Source organism: Harpia harpyja, chromosome 4, assembly GCF_026419915.1.
Source record: "Harpia harpyja isolate bHarHar1 chromosome 4, bHarHar1 primary haplotype, whole genome shotgun sequence".
Taxonomy (NCBI): domain Eukaryota; kingdom Metazoa; phylum Chordata; class Aves; order Accipitriformes; family Accipitridae; genus Harpia; species Harpia harpyja.
The window spans coordinates 31,913,785-31,930,688 of NC_068943.1; the positions used below are offsets into that span (position 1 = coordinate 31,913,785).

The window sequence follows — 16,904 nt, forward strand, 5'->3', positions numbered from 1 at the left end:
TGCAGAAATTTGTAATAGAAAAATGAAGATTGGTGTGAACGGAATAAGAATGGAAATGTGTGTGCAGAAGCACTGGAGGAAGCAGCAGAGCAAAGGTTAAAAGGAGAGGCATGTGTTAATTGCCACAGAGCTCAGTAACTGTGATTTCATTCTAATAAAGAGGAGGAACAAATTGAGCTAAAGTTAAAGTTGTCAAGTGGATGAAGAACAGAACTAGAGCTTATCAGGCTAGGAAAATAAAAGTTGTGCAATTCAGGAATTTTGCCTAACATTTACAGGAGGTGAGTCAAAATCACAAGGCAAGCAATCCAGTCCAGCATCCACTCCTAAAAGGTACAAAAGGCAAGTCCAAAACCCAAGATACATGTTGAAGCCTCAGCTACTGATGTCCTTTGTCCTCCACGTTGCATACAAGCGATCTAAGACTGCTTGGGCACATGTGTCTTGGTACTCATGAGTATATGGGTCAGAGGAAAGTGTGAACGAAACCTATGAGAGGCTGAGAAGGAGTAGGTAAAAGTGACTTGCTTAGAGATTTTTGTATTGCAAAAATCACCTTTCTTTCCATAAGATCTCTTGCAGAGTTCTGTTATAGTAATTTCTTACAAAGCCCATAGATTAATATGAGTACAAAGTTCTGAAACAAGCTTAAAGATTTTCTAAAGATTAGGATTCCTGGGATGTTTATGTAATTCTGTCACTTTTCTACTGAGCAAGAGAATCTTTTGTTAGACTAAGCAGTATAATTGGGAAAAAATATACAAGCTTTTCTGCAGAGTACGTCTTTTCTTAGGGTTAGAAAAGGGAAAAAGAAAGTAGTTAAGCTCTTTGCAGGTAGGGAACTACTGCCCTGAATTTATCTTAACTATGTTAATTGCTTAGACAACTTCAAGGTACAGTTACATGAATATTTGCCTGCTGGCAAATTTATTTGATGTAGGTCCAACCCTGACCTCTTCACAGGAGTATTTTATGAGGGCTGTGCTGTAAACCGGATCAGCAAAATAAGCTGGGGTTAAAACAGCAACTAGCAAAAAAACCCCACCTTCTTCTTTTTAAATCTTTTTGTTTGCCAGAACATTTCCTTGGGTTGATTTAGAGCACCCAGGCCCTCAGAGGATCAGTGTGGGCAACGGAGGGGACAGGGAAGAGGAGCATGAGGAGGAACAATGGGGTCTTCGAAGGGCGTGTGAACTAACCCGCTTTCCCGTGCTGCCTTTGAAGCACGGCCGTCCTGCTCAGCAGTTTGTGCCTTGCTTCTCTTTCCCCATGGGCTTGTCTTTATTTTGGGGTGCTAGAGAAAAGAAAGGAGAGGTCGGAGGATCAGGAACAGCTAATGTGGGGCATGATGCTGGTGGATTTGCTGCCCGTGGTCTACCAGGTATGGATAAGCGCCAAACACTGCAGGCAGGCATCGAGCCCAGCTGAACTGCTTTGGAGACCAAATGGTTAGACACTGGCTCGAGGGTGACCTTAAAGCTGTCGTAATTACTGCCACGATGGAACCGTGTTTGCCACGTGGCAAATTACAAACCTACTGGGGCTATGGTCTCCCACAGTGGACCTTCTTCACAGGGCTATTAGCAGGCCTAATAATCAGTGATCTTGACTTGCTCTCATAGACTTTGATGAAAAGGTAGCAAGTATCGTATTCTTTCTGAATTTGGCATATATCTTTGAAAATACTCAACATGGCAAAGAATTAAAGAGCAGCCTAAGAAACTGCACACCAGGGAGGGAAACCAGGGCTGTGCAAATTCTGCCTGGCTGACATGGCATGCTCTTCATTTTGTGCTTTTTTAGGACAGCCACAGCTTTTGACTTGGAGTAGTTGATTTTTTAAATTATAGTCTTGTATTGAGGGACTTAACAGGACTGGACTTATTTCTCTGTACAATCACTGACAACTACACAAGGATATTTTAACAGCTGCAAAGTGAAAGCAGACAGGCTGCGAGAAGGACTGCAGAGTATGACAAAGGCATGACTTTTGCTCTGACTATCTTCTAGGTGACAGTTAAGTCAAATTTCTCTTTTCTGGTCACTGAAGATCCTCTAAGATTTACATTTAAGTATTCTCCTCTATAAAGGAAAACAGCCTTTGTTTTGTCAAACTAAGCACGCCAGACTTTTTCAGACTTAGAAACACTGCTTGAAGTACAGCTAACACAAGGTATGTTCCTTGCCCTAAGCTTTGCACGCTCACTCTGACAATGTAGGATGTATGTAGCTCAGCTTCATATGAAACCCACAGCACCTTGTGGCAAATAAGATCACCACCTTCTGGGAAGGAGCCCATTGACTTAAGTACTTGATGTCAACCGTGACATGATTGACCAGTCCCTATGTTAAGCAGTACAGTGGGACCAAAGTCTAAGGCCAGCACTCATCCTACATGAACTACAGCTCGTATAAACCCTGCATTTCTGTGGATGTGATGATACAGATGCTTTAATTGTAAAATACCATTAGCACCGTCCCAGCCTGCCAGTTCCCCTGAAAAGTCTGTAAGCAGACAATTTCCAGCATCTGCTTTGCTTTTGTTGTCTGAAGCATGGCTGTGCTGATTACATACAAGATTCAAGGGGGGTGTCACTGCTGCCTAAAACTGTGGAACTGATACTTCCCTATCCTTTTTCTGGAGACATCTCACTTGAATCCAGCTTAGTTTTGAAGTTGTTTTTCAGTGGCTGCCTCACAAAGGGGCTGGGAGTCACCCTGGGACTGGGCACTGTGCTCTGATCACTCTGTTATTTCTGGCTGGTTCTTGAGGAGCTCCGTCAGTAACCCCATCCAGCCAAAATTTCCTCTTACAGTAGACTTCCCACCATGTCCCACGTAGCGCTTTCCTGTCAATCCGTGAATTAATCTGCAGTATCCAGTTTAACTACGCTATCCAATGCTTTGCAGAAGTTCAGATGCATAAGATGTATTGCTTGTCCTTTTTAAACTGAATTAGGGATTAAGACAACATTTCCCAGGCAAAGTTTTGATTTAGAGTGCCTTTGTTACATCAACAACATCAAATGTTTTACTGCTTAAATTTACAGCTAAACAGTGGTTGCCAAAGCTTTACATTGGAAAACTAGTTTTAGCGTAAATGAATTTTAGAAAACCCAGATGTCTACACCTAATGATTCTTGAAAGATTTTAATTTCCCACCATGTTTCTTTGCTCACACTTTGCATCAGGCTCATTAACTTTCAGCCTGAATACAGAAATCGCTTCCCTCTGATTGTAGCCTCTGGTTTGTTGAAAACATTTTTTTTTCATGTCACCTCTATCATACAAATCACATGATTTTGTGTTATTAGTATACCATTTGCATGGTTTGTAATCAGGCATGATTTTCTGACTTCATTGCAGTCCCATTAACTGCATGAGCATACGTAACCCAGGAAGAGACCGCACAACCAACTAACACAAAACTGCCGGCGTATTTTGTAGCTGTTCAGAGTGTGATCCACCGCTGTACATGTTCAGCTTTATGATGCTGTACTACAGGGGAGTAATAGCCTTATACCTGTAAAAACCTGCGGGAATGCAGTGCTAACACATGCCTGTAGGGAAGGAGCACTTACCAGTAACTCCAGGATCCCAGCAAAGATTCTCATCTCCATGAAAGATTTTGGGTGAGACCCTGTGAAGTTGCTGAGATCTGGGTTCACAGACATGTGCAACATCTGCATTCAGGTGCCTCTGTGCCAGCGGGATGGCTGCTGGTTTGATTTAGGACCCTCTGCTCCCTACCCAGGGCTGGGAGAGCTGAGCTCCTTGGGGCTGGCAGCGACCTACAAGCGGAGCAGCTCAAACCTGCCAGCAGCAGGGTCTGCAGTGGAGGTATCATCAGCCCTGCCTGGTTGGTGCGTCGCTGTCGTGGTTTAACCCCAGCCAGCAACTAAGCACCACGCAACCGCTCACTCACTTCCCCACCACCACCCAGTGGGATGGGGGAGAAAAATCGGGAAAAGAAGTAAAACTTGTGGGTTGAGATAAGAATGGTTTAATAGAACAGAAGGGAAGAAACTAATAATGATAATAATAACAATAATAAAATGACAACAGTAATAATAAAAGGATTGGAATATACAAAACAAGTGATGCACAATGCAATTGCTCACCACCCACCAACTGATGCCCAGTTAGTTCCTAAGCAGTGATATCCCCCAGTTTATATACTGGGCATGACGTCACACCGTATGGAATACCCCTTTGGCCAGTTTGGGTCACTGCCCTGGCTGTGTCCCCTCCCAACTCCTTGTGCCCCTCCAGCCTTCTTGCTGGCTGGGCATGAGAAGCTGAAAAATCCTTGACTTAGTCTAAACACTACTTAGCAACAACTGAAAACATCCGTGTGTTGTCAACATTCTTCTCATATTGAACCCAAAACACAGCACTGTACCAGCTACTAGGGAGACAATTAACTCTATCCCAGTCAAAACCAGGACAGTCACACAGGAGGGCTGGACCTGGGTTCTCCCCAGGGTTAAAGACAGCCTTGACCATGAGGGTCCTGCATGGGAGCGTAAGGCAGGATCCAGCTTGTTCTCCCAAAAAAACATGGCCAAGCCTTGCACCCTCAGGGTACACAACACCAGTGAGACCCTCCTGAAGGCCAGGGCATGGGGACACCCCCACGAGTCCTCACCCTGGGCACGACTTTTCAGGGGGGAAGGCAAAGATCATGGGCTTGGGATTGGGCACTTAAATTCCTTCAGATTCTTCTCAGCTTGTTGTTAATCAGAGCTTCGGTCTCGCTGCCTCTGCCCTGCAGCCTAATGAAATCTGCCTTTTATAAAACAGAAGACAGTTTGGAAACTCAGATGCAGAAAATCATTTTAGGTTCAGACTTGCAAGCTGCAGCGTGTCCATCACTGGCAAGTGACAGTCCTCATTAGAGAGTCCTTAACACTGTGGACATCATTTTTAAAGAAGAATCCCATACACTTCGCTGTGCTGTGCAGCGTATTGCAGAGCCGACACCTGTTGTAGGCAGTTGGGTACCCCCCTAGACACCAAAGGTTTGAACAGGAACTGTACCTGCACAGTATATTTTTATTTAAATATGAAAATGAGAGAGCAGGAGTCTGTTAACAGAAAAAGTTGCCTTCTCCGTCATGCTACTCACACTCTCTCTCTGTCTTTCTAAGAATAACCCTTTCTCTATGTTATGAATATTTCATGCAGAGAAGAGATTCTGCATGCTTCAAAAGTCACTGTGTGGACCGATGTTCATGAGAGGTTGCCAAAAAATTTCAATAAAAAAGAAATATTTTTAAGCTTAATATTTTTGCAAAAGATTGTTTGCATAGTCAGCATTGCAGTCCTGCCAAAAAAAGCAGATTAACTTTGTTCAGTGTTACTAATATTGTTTACTTGCTAGAGATAGCGCTTTGATCATTTCACTAACTCTTTTTATGAAATTTTGGATACCGATTTCATCAAAATTGTGAAATTACTTATGAAAACACCCTCAGTTCTTAGAAGCAAACAAACAAAATACTTCCAGAAAAATACATCCTTTTTTTTTTTTTTTATGTTCTGGTTGGCTCTTCACTGTAATATTTGTGAAGTTATGTCTATTATCTTTTTTTATTGAAGATCCCAGATTATTTTCCAATCACCTTTTTCCCTTTGATCGTTTCACAGTTCATTAAGTTCCCATGTCCTGAGATACGTGGTAAATACTCTGTGCAGATGACTTCTATAGATTTCATAGATGGGTAAAATGAGTCTTAAGGAAACAATAACTTTCCCAAAGTCACAAAACAAGGTCAGAGCAAAGCAGCAGAAGTGTGATGGCTTGTCTCTGTGGAGAAGATTGTCACAGTAATTGTTTGAAAGATTAATCTTTGTCACAAATGATTGTCACACAAATTAATCTAGAGCAGAAAGAATTAATGAGAGATCTGCTCCTTGTGACAAGAATTGTCACTCATGAGCCTCAAAATGTACTCCTTGCAATAGTAAAATTAGTAAAAATGAGTCCAGGAAACACAACATAAAATTAATTATTGGCAATTTGATGGCAACTTCGTGTCAAACTTTCTGCTGAGAAGCTGGGAGGAGAGGCATGGCACCCATGGGAAAAGTTTGGGAGCACAAACCTTCCTCAAGCTGGAAAAAGCTGCTCCGATAGCTCCCAAACCCAGTTTGTCCCTGCCTCTGGCTGATGGATGAGTATTTGCTTAGGTTGAACCAGATCATATAAAAGAAGTGTTTATTCCTTGCCTGGTGTGCACTGCAGTGCTCTGGGTGTTTTTCGGGGGCAGGGGACTACGGAGGGCGCAGGATCGCTGCTGCCGGCCAGTGGCAGTGCTCCCCTGGTATGGACCTGCGTGCAGGTCTCACTGCATCTCCAGCTCTGACAGGGATACACAGCTTGGTGGTTCTTCCCACCCATCGGCCGCTCTGCAGGACGGAGGGAGGAGGGTCTTTTGGCCTCTTCTGAGCCCCCTGTGGTATATCCCATTTCCCTCCTGCCACCTCCTCCTCTCAAAGCATAAGCAAGAAGGGAGGTACCTGGCTTTCCTGGAGTAAGAACTAAAAATTTCAAAACTCCCTTATATGTGATAAAGCCGGTTTGAGCTATGGTTCTTCATCCCCTCACTTCTAGTGGAGATCAATGAATGAATGGCTAATGCTCCCTCCCTTTGGAACCTCAGGGAAGAGTATCTGAGATGAGAATTAGAGCTTCAGGTTCTAGATCCTATCCACCTTTCAGCAAAACCCTGCAAATCTTACTCTGGCAATATTTCCTTCCAGATACCTGTGGATTTACCTGAGTAAAGGCCAATAATTTACTAGAAGAGACTGAAGGTCCTTGAGGTGTCCTGCTGCTCCAGGTAGCCACGTTACAACAACCCCTAGGCATGCACATCATGCTTCTTCATGAAGGGGTTGTGTTGCCTGTGCCTGTGTTACCTGGTACTTTGCCCCTATGAATTTCCCTTGCAGGGAAAAAAAAAAAAGCCTTCTAGCCTTTTTTGCCAAGGGCAGCAGGCAGAGATCTTTTGCCAGTCTCTTCAGCATCTCATCATCTTTGAACCTTGCTCATTTCCAGCCTGAATTTCCATGTCCCCTTTTTACCTCTTTCTTCTGTGGCCAACAAGGTCTTTCTATTTAGATCCTCTTATCCCATCAATATTTATAGTGAGTGACCTTATAGAGTATAAGTGGCTGGGTTTCTGTCATATTCCAGGTATAATCCTCTTTGATTTACCGTTCTCATCTGTCCCTGTCTACTGGAAATATCATTCCTGATACATCCTACAATTGCATCAACCTTTGTGTGGCTGAATCATGTTGATGACTCATGGCCATGCTGTGAATGATTATTTCCAGTCTGGGCTTTCTCCTCTCCTCGCATTATCACAGTTCAGCCCCCAGCTTACAGCAAAGCTTTGTATTAGTCTCTGTGTGCCTGACCTGGCACTTCAGGCTGTTAAATTTAATCTGAATTTTATTGCTTCATTGCTCAAGATTATCAGGTTCCTCCTATACGATATTCTACCTTTCCTCTCTATTAACATTGTCTCTCAGATTTGTGTCATTAACTATTTTTATTAGTTATTTTTGTGCCCTGGTATTGTGAACAACTGACATAATGGCTGATCCTGGACATATTCCACTTAGAACCTGCCTTTGTCTTCCTTCCTCCAATAGTGTTAGCTATTGTTACCTACCCTGCAGCCACATCTTTTCCTAAAACTAATTGTAATAATCCCCTTTGTCTTTGCCTTAAGCATTAGTAATTTGTCCTTGGAATGTATGTGAGTCTTAGCAGAAGGTAAGGTGGGTTCTGTTTATCACATTCTTTCATCTAAACATAGACTAGTATATCACAGAAAGATGCCAAGTTTATCTGCCAAAACCCATTGCTGTAAATTGAGGTTGTATTGCATCCCATTTTCTGCTTATCTCCATTTTGTTAGGCAGTCTTTCTTTTGAAATTTGTTCTAACACCTTGCATACACTGGAAGCCTGGCTAACAGTCCTGTAACTGCACGGGTCATTTTTCTCTTCTCAAAATACAAGTTCTGTGTTTGCTAATTTCAAATGCTAATGCACTAGCCAGAGATGAATAGGTTCATTTAGAAAAGCTCTGCTGCAGGACTTGCGATTTCACATGCTAGTACTTCCTGGAAGATTAACCTGCTCCAGAAGTTTCAGCACAGTGAACGTAGATATTTTTTTCATCTTTATCTGTTGGAATTTTCCTTTTTGAATATTCATTGTTATTAAGCCTCCTTTCATCTTTCCTGTTATTAAAGACAAGGGTAAATAAGCCATATAAATAAGCCTAGTTACCTTCTATCTCAAGCACATGCTTTCATATGGATCCTCCCAGCTTTAGTCTTTTCTTTTTTCCATAGGCTGATCTAGCAGTAGATTTTTATTGCTGCAATTTTACATTTATAGCCATAAAAATCTAGATATTTATCTTAGACTCTAGCAAAAATTTCATGTAGAACTTATGTCCTCCATTTGTATGACCTAGTCCACAAAGCTGTAGGCAAATATCATCGTGTCATTGAGATCCATCAGGGTGCATCCATACTGATCCACCTTGCAATGGACCAGTAATGCCTATTTCTTGATTCACCTAATATTTCTCCTAAATCCTGTAAGTTGATGTGTGTACATTTTTGTTCTGATCAGATACAAGTTTTTTATCAACTGTTCAGGAGGAAACCCCCTTATCTTCCATTTAATTAAGTTTGTAATTTTAAATCATTCCTTATCATTTAGTTTAGCTTAATTTTTGTCTTACCCATTAGGAGATACAGATCTAAACCTGTAATACTGGTTTGCATAACAGATGTCATTATACAGTCAAATGTATCTCTGCATCTGGACACTTTACCCCCAAGGTGAACTACATTTTGAAAGTTTTTCGGTGCCAGATGTTGTGTCTGATCCAGTTAAACTGGAGGCCTCTTTTCTGTATAGAGTTGCTATTCCTTTAAAAGTTCCTTGAAAAGCTAGTTGGAAAAATTTTCAATGAGCAATTTTTGTCAGAAAAATCTGATTTGGCAAAAGCAACATTGTTCAGGAAAGAAGGTCAATATCTATTAATTTCCCTTTTGAAAGAAGATTTTACATAGTCCCTATGTCAGATATTTCTGCCATAAAAAGGAAAAAAAAAATCCAGAAGACTTATTTTTGTCAGAAGTTCAACTAATTGCAATAATTACATAAGTAATAATTTTAAAGTCAATTTTATCTGAAAATTAATGTCATGAATTCTCAAAATTTTGTCAGGGCTTTTCTTCTTTATTTTGACTTATTTTGTAATGTCAGTTTCTGACACAAGGGAGAAAACATTTCCAACCCAATCCCGTTTCCTCAAAAAATGAAATATCTTCACATCCATGCAAAAACTTCCTCAAGTTCCCTTCGCTTGAGCTCATACAAGGAGTCAGAAGCACTTTGGACAAGTGACTTGCAATACTCTGTGTGGATGCTGTATTGCATCAGTGCTGCCTTGCTGCTGACACTAATGCAGTCTGCTATTGTAGGCTGTGATGGAAAGTGGCCTGGAATTTGTGACGTGTCATTTCTGTATACACCTGGCACCTGCTGAGCCCCTCCCAAGGGCCATTTGGTAACCAAAGCCATAAGAAATCTGCATTTTATGGCTAACTCTTCCCAGAATTTACTCGGTTTCAACCAGTAATAGCAGGTAGCTTCTCTCTGAGGTGGTTTTTGGTGCCACTGCTTTAGTTCTATTATTGAAGTAGTCCTTTGATTGGATCTGCTTAGAAAAAGTAAACAAATAGGGAGAGTGAATAAACTGCTTACAGTAAACTTCAAGATGCTGAAGAGGGGTGAACACAGGCACACACGAAATACTTTAAGGCATGAAAGAATAACCTGCGGTTTTGGTGGAGAGAATAAAATGATTTTTTGTATTCCTGTATCATACATATGTATAGGTGTGAAAATTCTTTCCAGCTCAGACTCTCCCCCAGAGCTTGCTGACTTTTTCTTGTCCTTTTCTTTGCTCTTGTACAGCTCAGTGCCCAGCTCTCTAAGCAGATGGCATATACCATGACAGCTGTGAACTGGACGTTTCTGACACTTACCATCACAGGGACATAACATGCAGCCTCATAACACACAACAGAGCACTGTGGATAACTAGGCATCATCAATATATAATGAAATAATGAAAACATAGTGGCTTTCAGCAGGATCTTTATGCCCAAAAAGAGCCTTGCTGTGCTGTAGGCACATAGAGACAAATGCAGGAGTCTCATCCCTATTTCTGAATGAGGAGTGCTAAAGTGGTGAGTGGCACACTGAAATACAAAAAAAAGCTACTTAGGCTAGGAATTAATGCAATTACTGCATCTACGTGAAGCCACGGAATGACTTGACACTGGGGAGAGTGTCATTGCTGTGACAAAACTTTACCTAGAGCACCGGAGCTGACTTTGGCAGACAGCCTCTGAGGAGTGGAGATGACACCAAACACTCAGGATGGGAGCCTCCTGCTTCACTTGAACAAATCTACCTTTAGCACCCAGTGTTTTCCTGATGTCTAGCATGCCAACCAGTCCAATCCAGGTTCAGAGGGAAACATGCATTTTGTTTTTGCCAAACCTCCTTGCCTCTCCTTTATTTCCTTTACTCATTTTGACTCTGCTGGTGATGTGGGAGATCTGAGTTGCTGGCATTTTCTTCCATCAGGCCAGACACTGGTCCCTCCACCCTCAGCTCTCTCCAAAATGCATGGCCAGAGCAACAAAAAAGTAGTTTTGTGTTGTACAGTGCTGGGATCTCGTCCTTGACCTGCACTCAGGTCTGCATTAATGCCCTCATCTCAAGGAAGGAGCATATTGTAGACATGAAGTAAACTGGCAGGTAGGTGCACGTTAAAGACAGCAAGTTCCCAAAGATGGTCCACAGACACCACAGAGAAGAGTTTTGGCTGTACTGTGTCACATTAGGGCACCAGTTCAGTTACTGGATTAGAGACAGTGTTTTTACCGGATCTCAGTGGCTCCCTTCCAAATGGAGCGCAGCAGGGCTGTTTTTGCTTAGTTCAGGGTGATGGTGAGTTAATAGCCCGGAGTAGTATGGCAGTAGTAATACAAAAAGAAGGATTACAAAAAATGAGTAATTATAGCGCATACGCTCCTGAGAATTGTAGCAGAGGAACTATATGACTCATTACTATCTCCTGTTTGGGTGTGAAGTTGTCCCCCGTAGGTTGACCGATGGCATGATTTGATGGGGGAAGAAAGGGTTCCAGAGCCCAAATGAGTCCAACCGTAATCTCACTGACTTGCTGTTGACATCTCTGTCACACAGTCCCTCAGCTCCAATTCTGCTCCTGACAACTGAATCCTCACAGCACTTAATGTAATTAATGGAGGAATGGCCTCATTAGTGAAATGACTTGATCTTTTCCAACCCAGTTCTCCCTTTCTTTACACTTTGATCTTTGTGCATTGCCCCTGTGTTTGCACGTGCAACTGAAGGCCAGAGTGTTGTCCCTTATATTTAACTTATTGGGTGAGGTGCCTTCTTCAGTAGCTTGTGCTAAATGAAGGAATTCAGTGACTAAAGGCGGTTGTGGAGCTGAGGATGTGCTTTGCCATGGTTGCACACATGCTATGTGCAGTTCCTGGCATTCACACTACTGCCCTCAAACTCTGCATTACCATATGCATAGGGATTCATCTCACCCAACGTCAGGCATCTAAAACTCATCTAAAACAGACATTTAGTCTCCCTCTCTAGCTGGTGAGAGAATAGGCACCTGCTGGCAGGAACTTATCCCATTCCTCTCTGGGCACAATTCATTAGACACAGGGGTCTGGTGCAATTTGAGATTTCCTGGAGTACCTCTGAGTATCCAGTTGACACTCCAGTAGGATACAGGTCTTATGTGGTGTCTTCCAGCCCTGTGAGGATGTAGGCTTACACTGGGGCATCTCAAGTAGCACTGGATGTCTGTGTTCATACACCCGACTCATGCCTTGGACACCCGCTCTACCAAGGGATTTCTCCCACATCAGAGATGACTTTTTCTTCATTGACTGGGGGTGGGATGCACCATATCTCCACAGGGCTGGCAGGTCTGATGCTACAGATGATTCACATTCCCTAAAAGGGGCTGCAGGAGGTCAGACAGGATACCTTAGGGTGGCTAACATAGCATTTATGTCTATATATAGGCAAATGAATCACGCCACAGATGATTACCTGGGCCTAAACACTGCACTATTAATTGCTTAAAGTTAAACAAGGTAAAGCCAACCCTAAAATTCCCTTGCCTTCACCTTGGGAGTTTTCTCCTTTCCAGCTCAGGTTGGTTGGCCAATGTTTCAAGCCCTATGGTTTCTATCTGCCAAGAGCCCATATTAATGCCGCTGCAAGGCCCTGTAGACAGATCACAGTGGCTTTATACTACCACTTGGGTCTTGTTTCCACTGCTCTGAACTTAACTCACACTTCAGAGAGGGAAGCTGGGTTATTAATGACTTCTTCTTGTTTGCACTGAGGTCTTTGCAGTGGTGCTGGACTGCTACCTGAACTGGATCGTATGACTCGAGCTCAAGTACCTCCATGCTCCACAGCAGTTGCCTGCATTGCAGACACATCCACTGTGATTTCCTGTGGCATGAGAATGAATGTAAATGTGCTTGGCTGATGTTAGTAATCATTTTATACAATGCCAGCTTTGTACAGTGAAATGTTTAGAAATGCTTATTATTGATGTGCTGAAACGAAAACACAATTACTCTGTACTTGTTGCTATCGCAGTTTATGTATTCCTGGAGAAAGCAGATGGGATGTGGAAATGGGGTATTTCCCAGATGAAGAATAAAGGCAAACATGCTCAAAGATCTTTCTCACTCCCTTTCCCCCTGCACTTGCTGCCCACATATTGTCCCTCTCCCATAAATCTTGTCTCTTGCCAGTAACTTTCTAAGGCTGTATTTCCCACTGGACGGATTACAACTCATTGAGTCACGCTCACTGTCTCTCACCAGCTCTTCTTGCCACATGTTGGCCTAATATATATATATTGCCTACATATAGACATAATTGTTATGTTGGCCTAATATATATATATATATATATATATATCAGCAAGATCATAGTCTAGATTATGCATACTGCTGCGCACACAGTATGAATGACATTTCTAATAGGGAATGGCATCCTCACTGAAACATAATAAAACAGGTTTGAACTTTACTCCAAACATTCATTGAACTTTTGTGGAGACTCCTATTTGTGTGTTCAAAGACAAAGAAGTCCCAAAAGATGTTACTTCTTAGAACATAGGAACCAAAATACTGTTGTTTAAACCCAGACAGGACTTTAGGGCGAACATGAGAGTCTTACTGGTTTTCTCTGCCCTGAATAGTAATGATGGTTTCTAAGGGGAGGAGTTAGCTTCTTGTTACTGGATATGATTGAGAAGTTTATTCTTGGAATAAACTCTTGGAAGTCCTTATTCTTGGAATAAATTCTCAGTCAGTTCTTAGAAGAAGGAATTTCTCCAAAATACCGCAATGGTATTTTAGCTCCCAGAGATTTATGAAACTAAGTGTGCTCCAGCCAGGCCTCTTGGTATGTTGTGGAGCTTTTTACCATCAGAAATCTTCTGCACGGAAAGAATCGCTACCGGTGCTCAAAAGTAAATGTATGCCAGTTCTTCCATCTCTACGTCACTAGTCCAGTTCTGAACGGAATCAGGAATGATAGGGCCATTCATAAGCTACATGGGAGCGTAAAACCGTGGAGGGCACTGTAAAGATCAGATGAGCCATACTAACTGCAGTCAAGTGTGGGGAAGGTCAGTGTTCAGGTTTCACACTTGCTGTGGAGGATAAGAGCAAGAGTGTGTTCTCCACGGACAACACAAAGAGAGTGAGGAGTGGCACAGACCTGTAAGGGGGATGAGGGGCTTAGAGAGGTGGTGTACTCCCTCCGCGAGCATCGCTTCTTGTGGGATAGACACACGCACACGCTCTAAAGATGTTGCATCGAGCTTTTGAAAAACTTTCACACCCCTTTGGACACCCTTGTCTTTGGGCAAGAGGAGAACTTTGAAACATCACAGGCCAGATTTCCTATAGGAAAATTTCCAAATGCAGCAAAGAGCATTTTATTTTTAGCCCAATTACCTTGGAAAGTGTGGCGTATGTGATAGTGTTCTCAACATACGTCTGCCTTTTCCTCGGTAACATGTTTTGAAGGAATTGGCTAATTTCAGCCACATGGGAAAGAAGAGTGGAGTTCCTAAGGATATTAAATTTCCCCATATCTCATGAAAAAAGGCAGCTAAGTGAAGGGTTACTTTTAAGGATTTCAGAATGAGAAGAACTGCTGGGTGAGTTCAGCTCTGATTAGAAACCAGAGCATCCACACAGGAATACTTTCCTCAAAACATAAATCCTCAATAAGCTCAGTTTTAATTTGTTCTGCTGCTCACAGGACTGTGTGCTTTGCTCTAGTTGTGCAAGCCTTATCTCACTTCCCTCAGCTTCTTCCTTTCTTTACCTACCTGCCCTTCCTCTGCAAGGGAGCGGAGGCCTGCTCTTTATTTTGCTCAGGCTCCAAATTGGAAATATGGCATGTGAATAGGAACGACACGTGCCCTGGGGCAAGACGGTGACAGTGCCAGTGATGAGGGAGAGTGTCAGGAGCTGCTAGAAAGCTTTGAGTTTGGGAACTTCATAGTAACAGACCTCGGGGAGGTGGGATGTGAATATCTCTGGACATGGACAAGCAGAAGCAGGGAGCGAAGGCAGGTAGTATTGAGGTACCGTGGCACGTGCTTGGAGACAATCCAGAACTAGCAAAGTGGTCCAGGTGTAGCACAAAGCAAATGGTACTTCTCCAGTATTAACACAAAATGGCAGAGCTTGTGTACATCCAGAAAGCAGAGGTGAGCATTTAGGAAAGCAGCTCTGCAAAGCCAAGGGGCTGGAGCTCTGCAGCTGCAGCGGTACTTTAAATAAACACCAACATTGCAAAAGACCAATGTGCAATCACTTATTTGTTGAACAAACCTATTGAAGCCATAACTGCAAGGATAAGAATGTCATTTCTATCACTTTGTAGCAGTCCTTTTCCCACCCACAGTTTCAGTGATCACAATGACTAGACCTGTATTTAAATTGCTGTACCTGCTGGGGAGTCAGGACAGATTAACATACTGTAGGAGTTCCATTTTCTAGGTCTTTTTCTTCCAATATTCTTTAAAAGTTGCTGCTTTCTCCAAAGGTTAGAAAAGTATGAAGGAACAATTTCAAAGTTTGTACCTGATTATTTTTTATGGCCTTATAACTGTTGCGTTTACGTGTTCATCAGTCACAGAAAACAGAGTTGTACCCAATTTGGTATACCAGAGTTTTGCCTGATGAGTTTCGAAGACAGATATCATCTGGCTGCAGGCCCCTATTGCTTTGAGCACCCTCGACTACCAGCTCACAAAAATGATCAAGCTGAAAAAAAAGCAAATCTTACAGCTTGTTTTGTCTGCAGCTTTCCAAGCATCCAGTTATTTGTACTCCTCTTTTCATTAGAAGTGTTCTACAGTGAATCTCCTGGGGCTCTCCTGAACTTCAGCCCGAACTTCAGCCTCTCCTGAACTTACTGTTTTCCCATTAACTTTTGCTGCCATCCCCTCTGCGGGCTTCTCATTCTCACAGGAGGAACTCCTGCTCTTCCAGCTTGGATGAGAAAAAACGAGCTTGGTTTGTCCTGCAGATGCCACAAGGCACCATGTGCCTTTGGCTCTTGTGGGATGTTGGTTATCCATCAAACCTGAAAGCTTGCAAGGGCAAGGTGGAGGTGAAGAGGAGTTCTACCTCCTCAAGACTATTTCTGGTGCTCTCAAGACCTCTCCCTGGCGCTCATATTAACCTTCCCACCTTGATAAGAAAGCTTTTTAATGGGACTATTTGAAGGTTACGTTTTGTCGGTTCCCTAGCCAAGGAATTGGCTTTGTTCCTGAAGGAAATGACCCTAAGTACTTGTGCGCCTGCACGCCTTCCAGAAATGCTGCTGGTTCTTCTTTTATTCCTTGGTTGGTAAAGTGTGATAATATCTCAGACCAATCAATACCATCTGCGAAAACCAGAAAGGCTTTTATGGGCATATTTGCACAGCTTGCTTGAATAAAAGCCTGTACACCTGAAAGGCTGTCTTTAAAATTTTTTCCTCTTGTATTTGGAAGACATGATGGCTACAGTGTTCTCTGTAATTTTTAAATGTAAATGCATATAAATAACCTAAATCACTGGCAAACACTGGTAATCTGAATTAATTGGGTTCTGCATTTCTTGAAGGCCCCCCAAAATATGGGTAAAGTTTAATAAATGGGCAATTACCCTGTTCTTATGGTGTCACTTACCTATACCTTGCGTACCATCTGGTCCAGTGCTACAACATGGACCCTCTCTTCTTTAGCTGACTTCACTTTACTAAATCTCAGATAGTTAAGTGAAGCAGATATTACATACCCTTAAAAAAACCTGTGATGAGAAGCTGTTTACCCAGCAATTTTCCTTCAGGATCAGAGATAGCAAAAATAAGATAAGTAATGAAACTCTTTCTTTAATTCAAGTATACAAACTCAGGAGCTTTTTGTCTTATGTAGTCTAGTGATTCAATATCGATGTAGGAAGGAGAGGTTAGATTTGCAATGAATGCACATTAAGATATAGTAATTACAAAGAAAGGGGCATGTTGAAAGGTCTTGATCTGCACTGTAGCTTTAGCTAACAACTGCTCTGTGCTCCGGGTAAACATACCAACGTTGTGCTAAAGGTACCCACTGCCTTGTTTACTTACAACTTCACTAATGAGAGCAATGAAAGCAGCCTACAAGAACATTTTAGTGAAATGTCTGCAAATGTTCTTCCACCAGAAAG

General features: G+C 42.4%; 1 long non-coding RNA gene across 1 annotated transcript in view; it reads left to right on the top strand.

Annotated features, from left to right (window-relative positions):
- Positions 1-382: 382 nt before the first annotated feature.
- LOC128141419 (uncharacterized) overlaps positions 383-16,904 on the top strand; it is a 43,005-nt gene continuing 26,483 nt past the window's right edge. The window contains exon 1 of the long non-coding RNA XR_008235022.1: positions 383-447. This is a non-coding gene — a long non-coding RNA (uncharacterized LOC128141419). The remainder of the gene's footprint in view (positions 448-16,904) is intronic.